The 16328-nt window shown below is 45.2% G+C and overlaps 1 protein-coding gene across 3 annotated transcripts in view; it reads right to left on the bottom strand.

Moving 5' to 3' along the window:
• Positions 1-16328, bottom strand: part of LOC137420986 (semaphorin-4C) — a 276482-nt gene that overhangs the window by 128807 nt on the left and 131347 nt on the right. The gene's annotated exons all lie outside the window — the stretch shown is intronic.

Below are 16328 nucleotides of genomic sequence, written 5' to 3'. Positions count from 1 at the left end.
AAAAGAGAGGAAAGAAAACCTCCGAGCCTTTTCATTGTGTGTACAAAGGAAGGCGGAATGCAGCAAAGAGGGGATTAGGACCAAGTGCCGAGTTACGAACAGCAAGTACTTAGTCCAGCCCTACACCCACCACACAGCACAACTAGGCCACACGTATCCCTTTGCTATGTGGTCTCATCAACAGGCCTTTCACAAATTTGGAATACATTCCAATCTTGCCCTCATTAGAAATCCTGCATCTAGATTGAATAGCAATTTTAAGTCAGTGGCCTTGTGTGTGGGATAAGTGCTCATATGGGTACACCAAATCACAGGTTCAAAATGGTGTATACCATGTCCACTTGTTTGTTAGAATTCATGTAAGAGTGCATTGATGTCTTCAAATGTCCTTGGATTGCAGGTAATACGTACAAGCTTCTCCGTTAGGATTAGATACTGCAGTAGGGGGTGGAGGAGAAGAAGGGGCAAATTAATTATTACAAGAAAAAGAAGTGTCTAAATTAAGGAAGTGAATGTGTATAGGATGTGCATGATTATACATGAACAAATAAACTTTAGATTAACACACTATTAGACAAAAATGCGCCTCATTTTCATGATGTTAATCACAGCATACCCAGAAACCAAAAACATCTTCAGGGATGCTGGCACAGGTAAAAACATTTATAACACTTCGACCATATCCTTCCCCTGGTACATCAATCTGCACCTCCAGCCCATACAGGAGAACCCAAGGGCCTTTGCGCCGCACCCCATGGGTTTTCGCACACCCACTCACCCTCCCCATTCCAATGCTCTGCTACAGACGTGACGCATCACTAATGCCGTGGAAAAGCTTTTGGAAAGCCCACGAGACACGTTGCAAATAAACGTGCGATTTTTACCTTCTGGAGCTAGACTCCTTGAGCTTTACCTCCGTATACCTGTCTACAGTCAATTGTCAATGTCTACGGTAATTTGCACCACCTTTGCCAATTATTGCAAACTCCAACAGGTAGAGATATACTACTTGACACAATATATACAACTAGATTTTAAAACAGGGGGACGGGGGAGGGTGTGGACGGAAAGATGTGCTGACATGAAAAAGGGAGGAGGAGGGAGACACATGGGCTAACATGAGGGGTGTTCCGACACAGGCTAAGCAGATGTACAAAAGCGATGACATGTACATTCAGCTCCCGCAAGTCAACCAAAAAAAATCCCATAAATCAACAATCAAAAAATCCCCGAAATCTACAACCAAAAAATCATCTAAATTAACAACCAAAAATTGTCTAAATCAACAACCAAAGCTGCGGTGGAGTGGCAACCTGTCCAGGATTGTGCCCACTAGCCTAGGAAACTGGTTTGGCATCTGAAGATGCAAAGGGAGTGGTCGTATTCTTCTTCAACAAACAAACAAATAACACCGAAATCAACAACAACAAAAAACCCTTATTTACTTGTATCTGTTTCAATTTCGCACAAGCAACATACTGTAACGAATGTGGAAACGTTACAATGTGAACGTTACAAAAGTACGGTAACACCCTGTTAATGTAAATAATGGTCGCAGTAGGCCTCCTAGTTAATTCCATGAAACTTACACGCAGGTCACGATATATCTTTTAAATAGTGTATTTCCTTATTCCATGTAGGCTAAATATGTGTTTCCCACTAGATTGACTTTGCATTGTATCAAACAAAATAAGCGTAGGCCCTTCCAATTTCCCCAAAACCTCCTTTCCAATTGCCTTCCGCATTTTGGGCGGTTTTCTTCAACCGCCATTGCCCATGTGCTTTGAGTCGGAGAAGAAAGGCGTGTCTCCACCTCGTCATAAGAGGGAAGGAGTGAACCGGCCCTAACAGCCAATCAGCACCGCGGTGAGCGACCCGGTAGGCGTGCCCTCGGAGCCGGCGGCTTAATTCCGCCCGAGGTGATGAAAGCGACTGTAAGGGACTGCTTTGTGAGAGGCCTTGGGAGATGACCTGGGAGATGAGCAAAGAGGCTGCCCCAAAGAGGAGCGGTGAGATGCGAAACGCTCCAAGCCAAAGAGGAGAGGTACTCGGCAAGGAAACCAGCTTTGGAGAGACGCGCTGAAAGGAGGGAGACGGCTCCACCCCAAGAAGAGGAGCAGGTGTGCCGAACCAGCGCGTGACGTCTACCGCAGCGGATACACGACGGAGGGTTTCCCGCCAAAACCGCGAGGAATTGCGAGCTGCGGCCTCCCGACTTTGCCTCCCTCTCAAGCAATCCACCTCAAGCCCTACCTGCCTGCATTATCCCCTGTGTAAGTGTGAACGTCCTGTCCTGCTCGTTGTCTTGGGGCTAAGTAAAAATGAATAGTGTAAGTTAACGATTCGCTGTGTTACTGCTTCTTCCATCCATTGCTGTGTGTGTATAATAAATCTGTTCTTCCTCCGTATTCTTCTTCTTCTTCTTTTCCTTCTCTTTCGGTCGCTTTAGAGATTTCCCGATTGAATACCTGTGGGGCGATCTGGTCAACGTCGGGTGGAATCGGGTTCTAATCGGGGAGTAACTGTTCGGACGCGGTTAAATACACCACCGCTCGGTCAATATAACATCTAAAGCCGCGTCTGTAACAATACATATAAAACACATACACACACACACACACACACACACACACACACACACACACACACACACACACACACACACACACACACACACACACACACACACACACACACACACACACACACATGCCCAAGACCAAGGACACGACACCAATGGCTTTTAAAAGATGGCAGGACTGCGTCAATCAGACAAGTGTAGGTTCTGCAAGGTAGAAACAGAAAGTACCTTCTAACTGGATGTAAAAAAAAACTCATATCAGAGTAGCTGTACACCCAAAGACACAACAAGGTATGTAGAGTAATCCATGACACATCTGCAGAAATTTCAATATCCCAGTTCCACAAAACTCGTGGAAACGTGAACCAAAAGCCATCATTGAATACAAGGACGTAATGCTCACATACGACTGGATGATCCCATTCAGCGTGAACATAAAAAACAAAGCACTGCGACCGACCGCACATAGTACTCAGAAACAAAAAGGAAAAGACAGTGTTGCTGATTGAGATATAAATACCCAGTGATTTTGGCCTAAATAATGCAGAAATTAAGAAAATGACCAAATGCCAAGACCTCAAGAATGAAGTGAAAAGATCCTGGAAGCTGAAGAGTTCCAAAACTGTACCAGTGATAATTGGGGAAACGGGAATGATAAAGAAGAACCTCACAGAGATCTTAAAAACCATTCCTGGGAACATTACCACAAACAAACTACAGTCGGAGGCTGTATGGGGCTCAGTGACGATTCTGAAAAGAGCTCTTGGAACAAAACTCTGATGCACACACTGACACACACACACACACACACACACACACACACACACACACACACACACACACACACACACACACACACACACACACACACACACACACACACACACACACACACACACACAGAGAGAGACACACGCAGAGACACACACATATGCAGAGACACACACACACACACACACACACACACACACACACACACACACACACACACACACACACACACACACACACAGAGACACACACAGAGAGACACACGCAGAGACACACACATATGCAGATACACGCAGATACACGCAGATACACACACACACACACACACACACACGCAGAGACACACAAACACACACACACACACACACACACAAACACACACGCAGAGACACACACACACGCAGAGACACACACACACGCAGAGACACACACACACGCAGCGACACACACACACGCAGAGACACACACACACGCAGAGACACACACACACGCAGAGACACACACACACGCAGAGACACACACACACGCAGAGACACACACACACGCAGAGACACACAGACACACACACACACACACACACACACACACACACACACACACACACACACGCAGAGACACACACACGCAGAGACACACACACACACGCAGAGACACACACACACACGCAGAGACACACACACACGCAGAGACACACACACACGCGCAGAGACACACACACACGCGCAGAGACACACACACACGCAGAGAGAGACACACAGACACACACAGACACACATACACACACACACACACACACACACACACACACACACACACAACAAAAGGTACGGAAGTGAAAGCCTTTCATAATGATTCACCTGGAAAGGTAATTTCAAAGTGCGTGGTTTTACCCAAAACGTGCTCCAACACAACCACCCGACGAGCACCTCTTGGCTCACCTTTCCTTCGGCTGTCTGGCTCCCCTAAGGCTCTGTAGGCTGACTTTAGGGTAACACGAACTGCCATAAATAATAAATTAATTCAGCAAGCCCACTCGCTCTTTGGCAAACCGAACATTTTGTTCGCCCATTAATGGTTCACACAATAGCCCCGTAACCAAAGGGCGACCATCGAACGACCTTGTACAAATCACGATGAGCGAGTGAAGACCGGAAAGGTAAAACCCGCTGAACAGAAATGAAAACATAGTTACCCACAACACAAAAACAACGTAAAATCACAACACAAACCACCCACATCACGTGATCCGAACCAGAAGCGTACCAGTCACGTGCTCCGAACCTGCAGAGTACCAGTCACGTGCTCCGAACCAGAAGAGTAGCAGTCACGTGATCCGAACCAGAAGCGTACCAGTCACGTGATCCGAACCAGAAGCGTACCAGTCACGTGCTCCGAAACAGAAGAGTACCAGTCACGTGATCCGAAGCAGCAGTGTACCAGTCACGTGATCCGAACCAGAAGAGTACCAGTCACGTGATCGGAAGCAGCAGTGTACCAGTCACGTGATCCGAACCAGAAGAGTACCAGTCACGTGATCCGAACCAGAAGAGTACCAGTCACGTGATCCGAACCAGCAGTGTACCAGTCACGTGCTCCAAACCAGCAGTGTACCAGTCACGTGATCCGAAGCAGCAGTGTACCAGTCAGGTGATCCGAACCAGAAGACTACCAGTCACGTGATCCGAACCAGCAGTGTACCAGTCACGTGCTCCAAACCAGCAGTGTACCAGTCACGTGATCCGAACCAGAAGAGTAGCAGTCACGTGATCCGAACCAGAAGCGTACCAGTCACGTGCTCCGAACCAGCAGAATAACACAGCCACGTGGCTTCACTTCAATCCAGGTAACAAAGTGCATATAATTAACCTTTGACCTTCAGCCGCAGCAAGAAAAGTTTTTTTTTTCTCCAAAGCATTCACACCACGAACTTTTGTAATTTATTTCATTATTTTAACCAAAACGACATTTTCAAATGGCGGGGTTTTTTTTTTTTCCTACCTCATTGTTAATTAATTCGAAGGGATCACGTGTCACCTCTACAGGTGTGTGGAAGCACTTGTAAGTGTATTTGCAGTAAGAAACTAGAATGGCACTCAGTGGAGGGCACACCTCCGCCTGGTTGGCCATATCACTCAATGGTGAAGAATCACTTAAAAAATTCTACTAGCCGGATCCGGATCCGGATCTTCACCAAAATCTAATCATTTCGTCCTTGTCACATACACGACATCGCTGCCAAATTTCGTCCAAATCCGTCCACAACTTTCTGAGATATTTTGTTTACAAACGGACAAACATACAGACAAACGGACAAATAGACAGACAGGGGTGAAAACATAATCTCCATCCACCTTTGGTGGCAGAGGTAACGATTATTTAAATAGTATTTTCAAGCGGAGGGGAGGGTTAGAGCAGAGGGACAGAGGGATAGAGGAGTAGAGTGATAGAGAAGTAGCGTGATAGAGGGATAGATGAGTACAGGAGTAGAGGGATAGTTGATTGGAGTGATAGAGGGGTATTAGAGGGGTAGAGGAGTAGTGGGGTAGTAGATGGGTAGATCTTAAGCCAACACTCAAGAACCGAGGATCTTATGCCAGCACTCACGACATGAGGATCATAAGCTAGCACTCAAGACACTGCGATCATATGCCAGCACTAAATAACCTAGTATCATAAGCCAGCACTCAAGGTACCTAGGATCATAAGCCAGCACTCAAGAACCGAGGATCTTATGCCAGCACTCAAGACACTAGAATCATAAGCCAGCACTCAAGACACTACGATCATAAGCCAGCACTCAAGAACCTAGGATCATAAGTCAGCACTCAAGAACCTAGGATCATAAGCCAGCACTCAAGAACCTAGGATCTTATGCCAGCACTCAAGACACAAGAATCCTAAGCCAGCACTCAAGACACGACGATCGTAAGCCAGCACTGAAGAACCTAGGATCATAAGGGAGCACTCAAGGTCCGAGGATCTTATGCCAGCACTCATGACATTAGGATCATAAGCCAGCACTCAAGACACAAGGATCATAAGCCAGCACTCAAGACACTAGGATCAAAAGCCAGCACTCAAGACACTGGGATCATAAGCCAGCACTCAAGAACCTAGGATCTTATGCCAGCACTCAAGACACTAGGATCATAAGCCAGCACTCAAAAACCTAGGATCTTATGCCAGAACTCAAGAACCGAGGATCTTATGCCAGAACTCAAGAACGGAGGATCTTATGCCAGCACCCAAGACACTAGGACCATAAGCCAGCACTCAAGACACTAGGATCATAAGCCAGCACTCAAGACACTAGGATCATAAGCCAGCACTCAAGGCAAAAGGATCTAAGCCAGCACTCAAGGCACTAGGATCTAAGCCAGCACTCAAGGCACTAGGATCGAAGCCAGCACTCAAGGCAAAAAGATCTAAGCCAGCACTCAAGGCACTAGGATCTAAGCCAGCACTCAAGGAACTGGGATCTAAGCCAGCACTCAAGGCACGAGGATCTTAAGCGAGCACTCAAGGCACTAGGATCTAAGCCAGCACTCAAGGCACTAGGATCTAAGCCAGCACTCAAGGCAAAAGGATCTAAGCCAGCACTCAAGGCAAAAGGATCTAAGCCAGCACTCAAGGAACTAGGATCTAAGCCAGCACTCAAGGCACTAGGATCTTAAGCGAGCACTCAAGAACATAAGATTTTAAGCCAGCACTCAAGAACCTAGGTTCTTAAGCCAGCACTCAAGAACCTAGGATCTTAAGCCAGCACTCAAGGCACTTGGATCTTAAGCCAGCACTTGAAACACGAGGATCATAAGCCAGCACTTAATAACCGAGGATCATAAGCCAGCACTCAAGACACGATGATCATAAGCCAGGACTCAAGAACCTAGGTTCATAAGCCAGCACTCAAGCACCTAGGATCTTATGCCAACACTCAAGACATTAGGATCATAAGCCAGCACTCAAGACACTAGTATCATAAGCCAGCACTAAAGGCACTGGGATCATAAGCCAGCACTCAAGAACCGAGGATCTTATGCCAGCACTCAAGAACCGAGGATCTTATGCCAGCATTCAAGGCACTAGGATCTTAAGCCAGCACTTGAGACACCAGGATCTTAAGCCAGAACTCAAGACACTAAGATCTTAAGCCAGCACTCAATAACCTAGGATCTTAAGCCAGCACTCAAAACGTGAAGATCTTAAGCCAGCACTCAATAACCTAGGATTGTATGCCAGCACTCAAGACACTCGGATTATAAGCCAGCACTCAAGACATTAGGATCATAAGCCAGCAGTCAAGAATGGAGGATCTTATGCCAGCACTCAAGACACTCGGATCATAAGCCAGCACTCAAGAACCGAGGATCTTATGCCAGCACTCAAGGCACGAGGATCTTAAGCCAGCACTCAAGACACTACGATCATAAGCCAGCACTCAAGAATCTAGGATCAGAAGCCAGCACTCAAGAACCTAGAATCTAATGCTAGCACTCAAGACATTAGGATCATAAGCCAGCACTCAAGAACCTAGGATCTTATGCCAGCAATCAAGAACATAGGATCTTATGCCAGCACTCAAGAACCTAGGATCTTATGCCAGCACTCAAGAACCTAGGATCATAAGCCAGCACTCAAGACACTAGGATCCTAAGCCAGCACTCAAGAACCTAGGATCATAAGCCAGCACTCACGAACCTAGGATCTTATGCCAGCACTCGAGAACCTAGGATCTTATGCCAGCACTCAAGAACCTAGGATCTTATGCCAGCACTCAAGAACCTAGGATCTTATGCCAGCACTCAAGAACCTAGGATCTTATGCCAGCACTCAAGAACATAGGATCTTATGCCAGCCCTCAAGAACCTAGGATCATAAGCCAGCACTCAAGACACTAGGATCATAAGCCATTACTCAAGACACTAGGATCATAAGCCAGCACTCAAGAGCCGAGGATCATAAGCCAGCACTCAAGAACATAGGATCGTATGCCAGCACTCAAGACACTCGGATTATAAGCCAGCACTCAAGAATGGAGGATTTTGTGCCAGCACTCAAGACACTCGGATCATAAGCCAGCACTCAAGAACCGAGGATCTTATGCCAGCACTCAATAACCTAAGATCTTAAGCCAGCACTCAAGAACCTAGGATCATAAGCCAGCACTCAAGAACCTAGGATCATAAGCCAGCACTCAAGAACCTAGGATCATAAGCCAGCACTCAAGAACCTAGAATCTTATGCCAGCACTCAAGACACAAGGATCATAAGCCAGCACTCAAGACACCAGGATCATAAGCCAGCACTCAAGAACCTAGGATCATAAGCCAGCACTCAATAGCCTAAGATCTTATGCCAGAACTCAAGAACCGAGGATCTTATGCCAGCACTCAAGAACCTCGGATCTTATGCCAGCACTCAAGAACCTAGGATCTTATGCCAGCACTCAAGAACCGAGGATCTTATGCCAGCACTCAAGAACCTAGGATCTTATGCCAGCACTCAAGAACCTAGGATCTTATGCCAGCACTCAAGAACCTAGGATCATAAGCCAGCACTCAAGACACTGGGATCATAAGCCAGCACTCAAGACACTCGTATTATAAGCCAGCACTCAAGACACTAGGATCATAAGCCAGCACTCAAGAAGGGAGGATCTTGTGCCAGCACTCAAGACACTCGGATCATAAGCCAGCACTCAAGAACCGAGGTTCTTATGCCAGCACTCAAGAACCTAGGATCGCAAGCCAGCACTCAAGAACCTAGGATCTTAAGCCAGCACTCAAGGCACTAGGATCATTAGCCAGCACTCAAGACACTATGATCATAAGCCAGCACTCAAGACACTACGATCATAAGCCAGCACTCAAGAACCTAGGATCATAAGCCAGCACTCAAGAACCTAGAATCTTATGCCAGCACTCAAGATACGAGGATCATAAGCCAGCACTCAAGAACCTCGGATCTTATGCCAGCACTCAAGAACCTAGGATCTTATGCCAGCACTCAAGAACCTAGGATCTTATGCCAGCACTCAAGAACCTAGGATCTTATGCCAGCACTCAAGAACCTAGGATCTTGTGCCAGCACTCAAGACACTCGGATCATAAGCCAGCACTCAAGAACCGAGGTTATTATGCCAGCTCTCAAGAACCTAGGATCACAAGCCAGCACTCAAGAACCTAGGATCTTAAGCCAGCACTCAAGGCACTAGGATCATTAGCCAGCACTCAAGAACCTAAGATCTTATGCCAGCACTCAAGAAGCTAGGATCTTGTGCCAGCTCTCAAGAACCTCGGATCATAAGCCAGCACTCAAGACACTAGGATCATAAACCAGCACTCAAGAACCTGGGATCATAAGCCAGCACTCAAAAACCTAGAATCTTATGCCAGCACTCAAGAACCTGGGATCATAAGCCAGCACTCAAAAACCTAGAATCTTATGCCAGCACTCAAGAAACGAGGATCATAAGCCAGCACTCAAGAACCTAGGATCTTATGCCAGCACTCAAGGACCTAGGATGTTATGCCAGCACTCAAGAACCTAGGATCTTATGCCAGCACTCAAGAACCTAGGATCTTATGCCAGCACTCAAGGACCTAGGATCTTATGCCAGCACTCAAGAACCTAAGATCTTATGCCAGCACTCAAGAAGCTAGGATCTTGTGCCAGCTCTCAAGAACCTCGGATCATAAGCCAGCACTCAAGACACTAGGATCATAAACCAGCACTCAAGAACCTGGGATCATAAGCCAGCACTCAAAAACCTAGAATCTTATGCCAGCACTCAAGAAACGAGGATCATAAGCCAGCACTCAAGAACCTAGGATCGTATGCCAGCACTCAAGGACCTAGGATCTTATGCCAGCACTCAGGAACCTAGGATCTTATGCCAGCACTCAAGAACCTAGGATCTTATGCCAGCACTCAAGGACCTAGGATCTTATGCCAGCACTCAAGAACCTAAGATCTTATGCCAGCACTCAAGAACCTAGGATCTTGTGCCAGCACTCAAGAACCTAGGATCATAAGCCAGCACTCAAGACATGAGGATCATAAACCAGCACTCAAGAACCTCGGATCATAAGCCAGCACTCAAGAACCTAGAATCTTATGCCAGCACTCAAGACACTAGGATAATAAGCCAGCACTGAAGGCACTGGGATCATAAGCCAGCACTCAAGAACCTAGGATCTTATGCCAGCACTCAAGAACCTATGATCTAATGCCAGTACTCAAGAACCGAGGATCTTATGCCAGCACTCAAGGACCTAGGATCTTATGCCAGCACTCAAGAACCTAGGATCACAAGCCAGCACTCAAGACACTAGGATCATAAGCCAGCACTCAATAACCTAGGATCATAAGCCAGCACTCACGAATCTCAGATCTTATGCCAGCACTCAAGACACTTGGATCATAAGTCAGCACTCAAGAACCTAGAATCTTTTATGCCAGCACTCAAGGCACTAGGATCTAAGCCAGCACTCAAGACAACAGGATCTTATGCCAGCACTCAAGACACTCGGATCATAAGCCAGAACTCAAGAACCTAGAATCTTATGCCAGCACTCAAGGCACTAGGATCTAAGCCAGCACTCAATACAACAGGATCTTAAACGAGCACTCAAGAACCTAATATTTTAAGCCAGCACTCAAGAACGTAGGATCTTAAGCCAGCACTCAAGAACCTCGGATCTTATGCCAGCACTCAAGGCACTAGGATCTTACGCCGGCACTTGACACACCAGGATCTTAAGCCAGAACTTAAGACACTAGGATCTTAACCCAGCACTCAAGAACCTAGGATCTTATGCCAGCACTCAAGGACCTAGGATCTTATGCCAGCACTCAAGAACCTAGGATCTTAAGCCAGCACTCAAGACGCGAAGATCTTAAGCCAACACTCAATAACCTTGGATCTTAAGCCAGAACTCAAGACGCGAAGATCTTAAGCCAGCACTCAATAACCTTGGATCTTAAGCTAGAACTCAAGACACTAGGATCTCAAGCCAGCACTCAAGACACGAAGATTTTAAGCGAGCACTCAATAACCTAGGATCTTCAGCCAGAACTCAAGACACTAGGATCTTAACCCAGCACTCAAGACACTAAGATTTTAAGCCAGCACTCAAGAACCTATAATCTTAAGCCAGCACTCAAGGCACTAGGATCTAAGCCAGCACTCAAGACAACAGGATCTTAAGCGAGAACTCAGGAACCTAAGATTTAAAGCCAGCACTCAAGAACCTAGGATCTTAAGCCAGCACTCAAGAACTGAGGATCTTAAGCCAGCACTCAAAGCACTAGGATCTAAGCCATCACTCAAGGCACGAGGATCTAAGCCAGCACTCAAGACAACAGGATCTTAAGCGACCACTCAAGAACCTAAGATATTAAACCAGCACTCAAGAACCTTGGATCTTAAGGCAGCACTCAAGAACCTAGGATCTTAAGCCAGCACTCAAAGCACTTGGATCTAAGGCAGCACTCAAGGCACTAGGATCTAAGCCAGCACTCAAGACAACAGGATCTTAAGCGAGCACTCAAAAACCTAGGATCTTAAGCCAGCACTCAAGACAACAGGATCTTAAGCGACCACTCAAGAACCTAAGATATTAAGCCAGCACTCAAGAACCTAGGATCTTAAGGCAGCACTCAAAGCACTAGGATCTAAGGCAGCACTCAAGACGTTAGGATCCTGAGCCTGCATGTTGAGCCACCACCAGGCTTCCATATTCCATTGTGCACTGTGATCACGATGTTCAGCAGCTCGGTTGTTTATGTCAGGGGTTTGATTCTCGCTGGCATCACGGTCTCAAGGTCCTTTCCTACGTACAAGTCTCTCTGGATTTCTGTTCCCAGGCCAGATCTTCGCCAACAAACCACGTATTCCTATCCCGGTACACAATGTACTCGGGAATGGTCAGGGTGCTGGTTTGTGGGCCAACCTTCGGCTATTTCTATGCAGGAGGTGTGCCCGCTCACGGACAGGCAGGGTAGCACGTGGTCGCGCACTTTTGTTGGTAAGCACTGGGAAACCATTGGAGATGGTCAGATGGTCGCTGGTCGCGCTCGGCATGCACAAGTGGCTTGTCATAGCAATGGAGTAAACGTTACTGAGGTTACGTGGATCTCATCGTTGTTGTTGTGCGAGTAACAATTCACAAATCTATGAAATGTCAAGTCCAATTAATATGCTAAACTTCAGTTAATCTTCGGAACCATCCATATATTACGTATGGAAATTGAGAAGAAAAAAAGAAAGCAGAAGAAAGGGGGAGATGGGAGAGAAAAGAGGTTGCGATGGAGACGGCACTAAGGGAGTCGACGTATGTATGGAACGTATCTTGGGAATGGAATGGGAAGGGGAGGAGGAAAATTCCACCATTTTATATTATGGAAGTAGAAACAGCAACCAGAGATTGCGGACCTTCGCCGGGACCTTTATCATTATCATTGTTATGATTATCATTATGTATCATTATCATTATTATTATCATTACTAGTATAAAGCCCGTCAAAAATGACGGGTTGTAACAGTTTTTGACGGTACAGCCACGTGAGCATGCCAAAGTCTGAAGTCTGGGCCTAGTGTCAGGGGTGCTTATAGCTTATATCATTTGTATTTGTTGGACATCCTACAGACGTAAATGAACACTCGTTTTACTCTGTGCACATTGGACATCACGTGCAGCAAATTTCACCTCCCTGCGCCTTGTATTTATTGTGATTTAAAAAATACCGCTTCTGTACACCGACCTTGAGGCTCAGTTTGCAAGCCACCGTCTACAATCCCAATGTAAGAGGCACAATTACTCTTCTTTTGGGTCTTCGGAGTCCTTGGGGTCTTTTGTGTCCTTGGGGTATTTTGTGTCCTTGGGGTCTTTTGGGTCCTTGGGGTATTTTGGGTCTTCAGTGTTTTCAGCATCTTTTGTGTCTTTTGGGTCTTCTGGTTCATCAGTGTATTTTGGGTCATTTGAGTCTTTTGTGTCCTCTAGGTCTTTTGAGTCATTCGAGTATTTTGGGTCCTCAATCTGGATCCTTGGGGTAGTTAAGGGTCTTCAGGGTCTTTTGTGTCTTATGGGTTATTTGGGGTCCACTGGGTCCTCAGGGTCTTTAAGGGGCCCTCTTTTTGGTCATCTGGGTGTTTTTGATCTTTTCGGTCTTCAGGGTTTTTTGGGATCTTTAAGGGTCTATGGGGTATTTGGGGTATTCAGGGTCTTTTCAGTCTTCTAGGTCTTTTTGATATTTTCGGTCTTCAGGGTTTTTTGGGTCTTCTTTGTCTTTAGGGGTGGTTTGGATATTTTGGATCTTGGGGTATTTTGTGGTCTTTTCGGTCTTCTGGGTCTTTTCGATCCTTTCAGTAACCGGGATATTTTGGGTCTTCTGGCTCTTTTTGGTCATTAAGGTTCTTTGGGTCCTTTGGGTCTTCGGGGTCTTTTCGGTCTTCAGGGTTTTTTCAATCTTTTCAGTCTTTGGGGTATTTAAAGGTCTTTGGGGGTATTTTGGGTCTTTGGAGTATTTTGGGTCTTCGTGGTCATTTGGGTCTTTAACAGTCTTCAGAGTAGTTTGGGTCATCAGGGTCTTTGTGGTCTTTTGGGTCTTGGGGTATTTTGGGTATTCGGGGTCTTTATGGGTCTTTGGGGAATTTTGGGTCTTCAGGGTGTTTTGGGTTTTTTGTGGTCTTTTGGATCTTTAAGGGTCTTGGTGTCTTTGGTGTATTTTGGGTTTTCAGGGACTTGTCGGTCTTTTAAGTCCTCTGGGTCATTTGGATCCTTGGAGTCTTCAGGGTCTTTAAGGGTCTTTGGGGTATTTTGGGTCTTCAGGGTATTTAAGGGTCTTTGGGGTATTTTGGGTATTTGGGGGTATTTTTGGTCTTCGGAGTATTTTGGGTATTTAACAGTCTTCAGGGTCTTTTGGGGTCTTTGGGGGTATTTAAAGGTCTTTGGCATATTTTGGGCCTTCAGGGTGTTTATGGGTTTTTGGGGTCTTTAAGGGTCTTCGGAGTCTTAGTCGTCTTTTGGGTCTTTAAGGATTTGGGGCCTTTTGGGGTTTTTGGGTCTTTAACAGTCTTCAGTGTCTTCGGGGTCTTCAGGGTGTTTTGGGTGTTTTGGGGCCCATTGCATCTTCAGGGTCTTTTGGGTCTTTGGGGTATTTTGGGTCTTCGGAGTCTTTGGGGTCTTCTGGGTCCGTGGGGTCTTCATGGTATTTTGTGTCTTTAACAGTCTTCAGGGTATTTTGGGTGTTTGGGGTCCATTGGGTCTTCTGGGTCTTCAGGTTGACATACAGTCGTGTTCAAAGATTGCTTTTTTGCCATAACTTTTTAAGATTGCCATAACTTTTGAGTTTTGTCATTAAATTTTCAACAAAGTTTTATTATGAGAATATGGAGAAAATAAATTGATAATTGTGGCAAACGGTCAAAGGTCAGCGTCACCAAAAAAAAAATCAATTTTCATACAATTTACCTGAAATTTTAATTTACCATTTCAGTTTTGTCATCAAATTTTCAACAAATTTTATTATGTGAATATTGAGAAGGCAAATCTATAATTTGGTCAAAAGGTCAAATCTCAGCACGGATAAACAACCATAGGTTGGCAACCATTGCACACGCAATTCAGACATCCTATTACATGACAAATATGAGTCATTGTCGCTATCTCAAAACAATCTACAAACATCCAATATTGTCATAGTCCCGATTCAGCATTAAAATAACATTTTGAACATTTTAAAAATATTTACTGAAAGAAAACCAAGAGCAATCACAAAAAGATAGAAAAACAAAGGAAAAAAATAAAGAAGAACATTCTTTGACCCTCATTTGCCTTTTCTTCATTTATGGCAGTGTTGGAAGATAAATTTATCTTGGGTATTTTGTCTCCGAAATAAAGACCATGACAGTGATCTCATCCAAAAGTTCAGCAGATCAGCAGTTTCAATGGACAAAGCTTCCACTGATCATTTTCCTTGCAGATTCCGTATCCGGAAATGCCCTGAGCAACACAAGCCTGAAGTAACTCATTAGTAGCTCAAATGCCATGTCTGATATCCATCATTATGTGGGTCAAACAGACCAGCTGCAACGGAGAGATAAATAAGAAAGATGGCAGAGAGAGGGAAATAGGATTGTATATGGTATATTATTGTGGGAATGACTTCGGTGGAGAAACTTTGCATTGCATAGAGTAGTTGTCTCCCATGTTGAATGTATTAGAATAAACATGAGATAGTTTAATTGTGATGTGTTGTTTTATTTATAGAAAGATGTCTGCAACTTGCCCCCAAAGTTTGTGTCTAAAACTGCCTTGCCTTATTCGCCCCCATTTTAATGTTCTTTCCCTTGTAATCTGTCTTTTATGTTATTTGAAGTAAGCGTTCTGACATACATACAGTGCATTCAGAAAGTATTCAGACCCCTTCACTTTTTTCACATTTTGTTATGTTGCAGCCTTATGCTGAAATCGTTTAAATTCATTTTTCCCTCATCAATCTACACTCAATACCCCATAATGACAAAGAGAAAACAGGATTTTAGAAAGTTTTGTAAATTTATTAAAAAGATAAAACTGAAATATCACATTGACATAAGTATTCATACCCTTTGCTATGACACTTGAAATTTAGCTCAGGTGCCTCCGATTTCTCTTGATCATCTTTGAGATGTTTCTACACCTTGATTGGAGTCCACCTGTGGTAAATTCAATTGATTGGACATGATTTGGAAAGGCACACACCTGTCTATATAAGGTCTCACAGCTGACAATGCATATCAGAGCAAAAACCAAGCCATAAGGTCGAAGGAACTGCCTGCAGAGCTCAGAGACAGGATTGTGTCGAGGCACAGATCTGGGGAAGCCTACAAAAAAAATCTCTGCTGCATTGACGGTTCCCAAGAGCACAGTGGCCTCCATAATTCGTAAATGGAAGAAGTCTGGAACAACCAGAACTCTTTCTAGAGCTGGCC

The sequence above is a fragment of the Myxine glutinosa genome, chromosome 2 (assembly GCF_964187855.1).
Source record: "Myxine glutinosa chromosome 2, kmMyxGlut1.1, whole genome shotgun sequence".
Classification (NCBI taxonomy): domain Eukaryota; kingdom Metazoa; phylum Chordata; class Myxini; order Myxiniformes; family Myxinidae; genus Myxine; species Myxine glutinosa.
The sequence above is the reverse complement of the archived record's forward strand: the minus strand, read 5'-3'. Positions and strand labels throughout refer to the sequence as shown.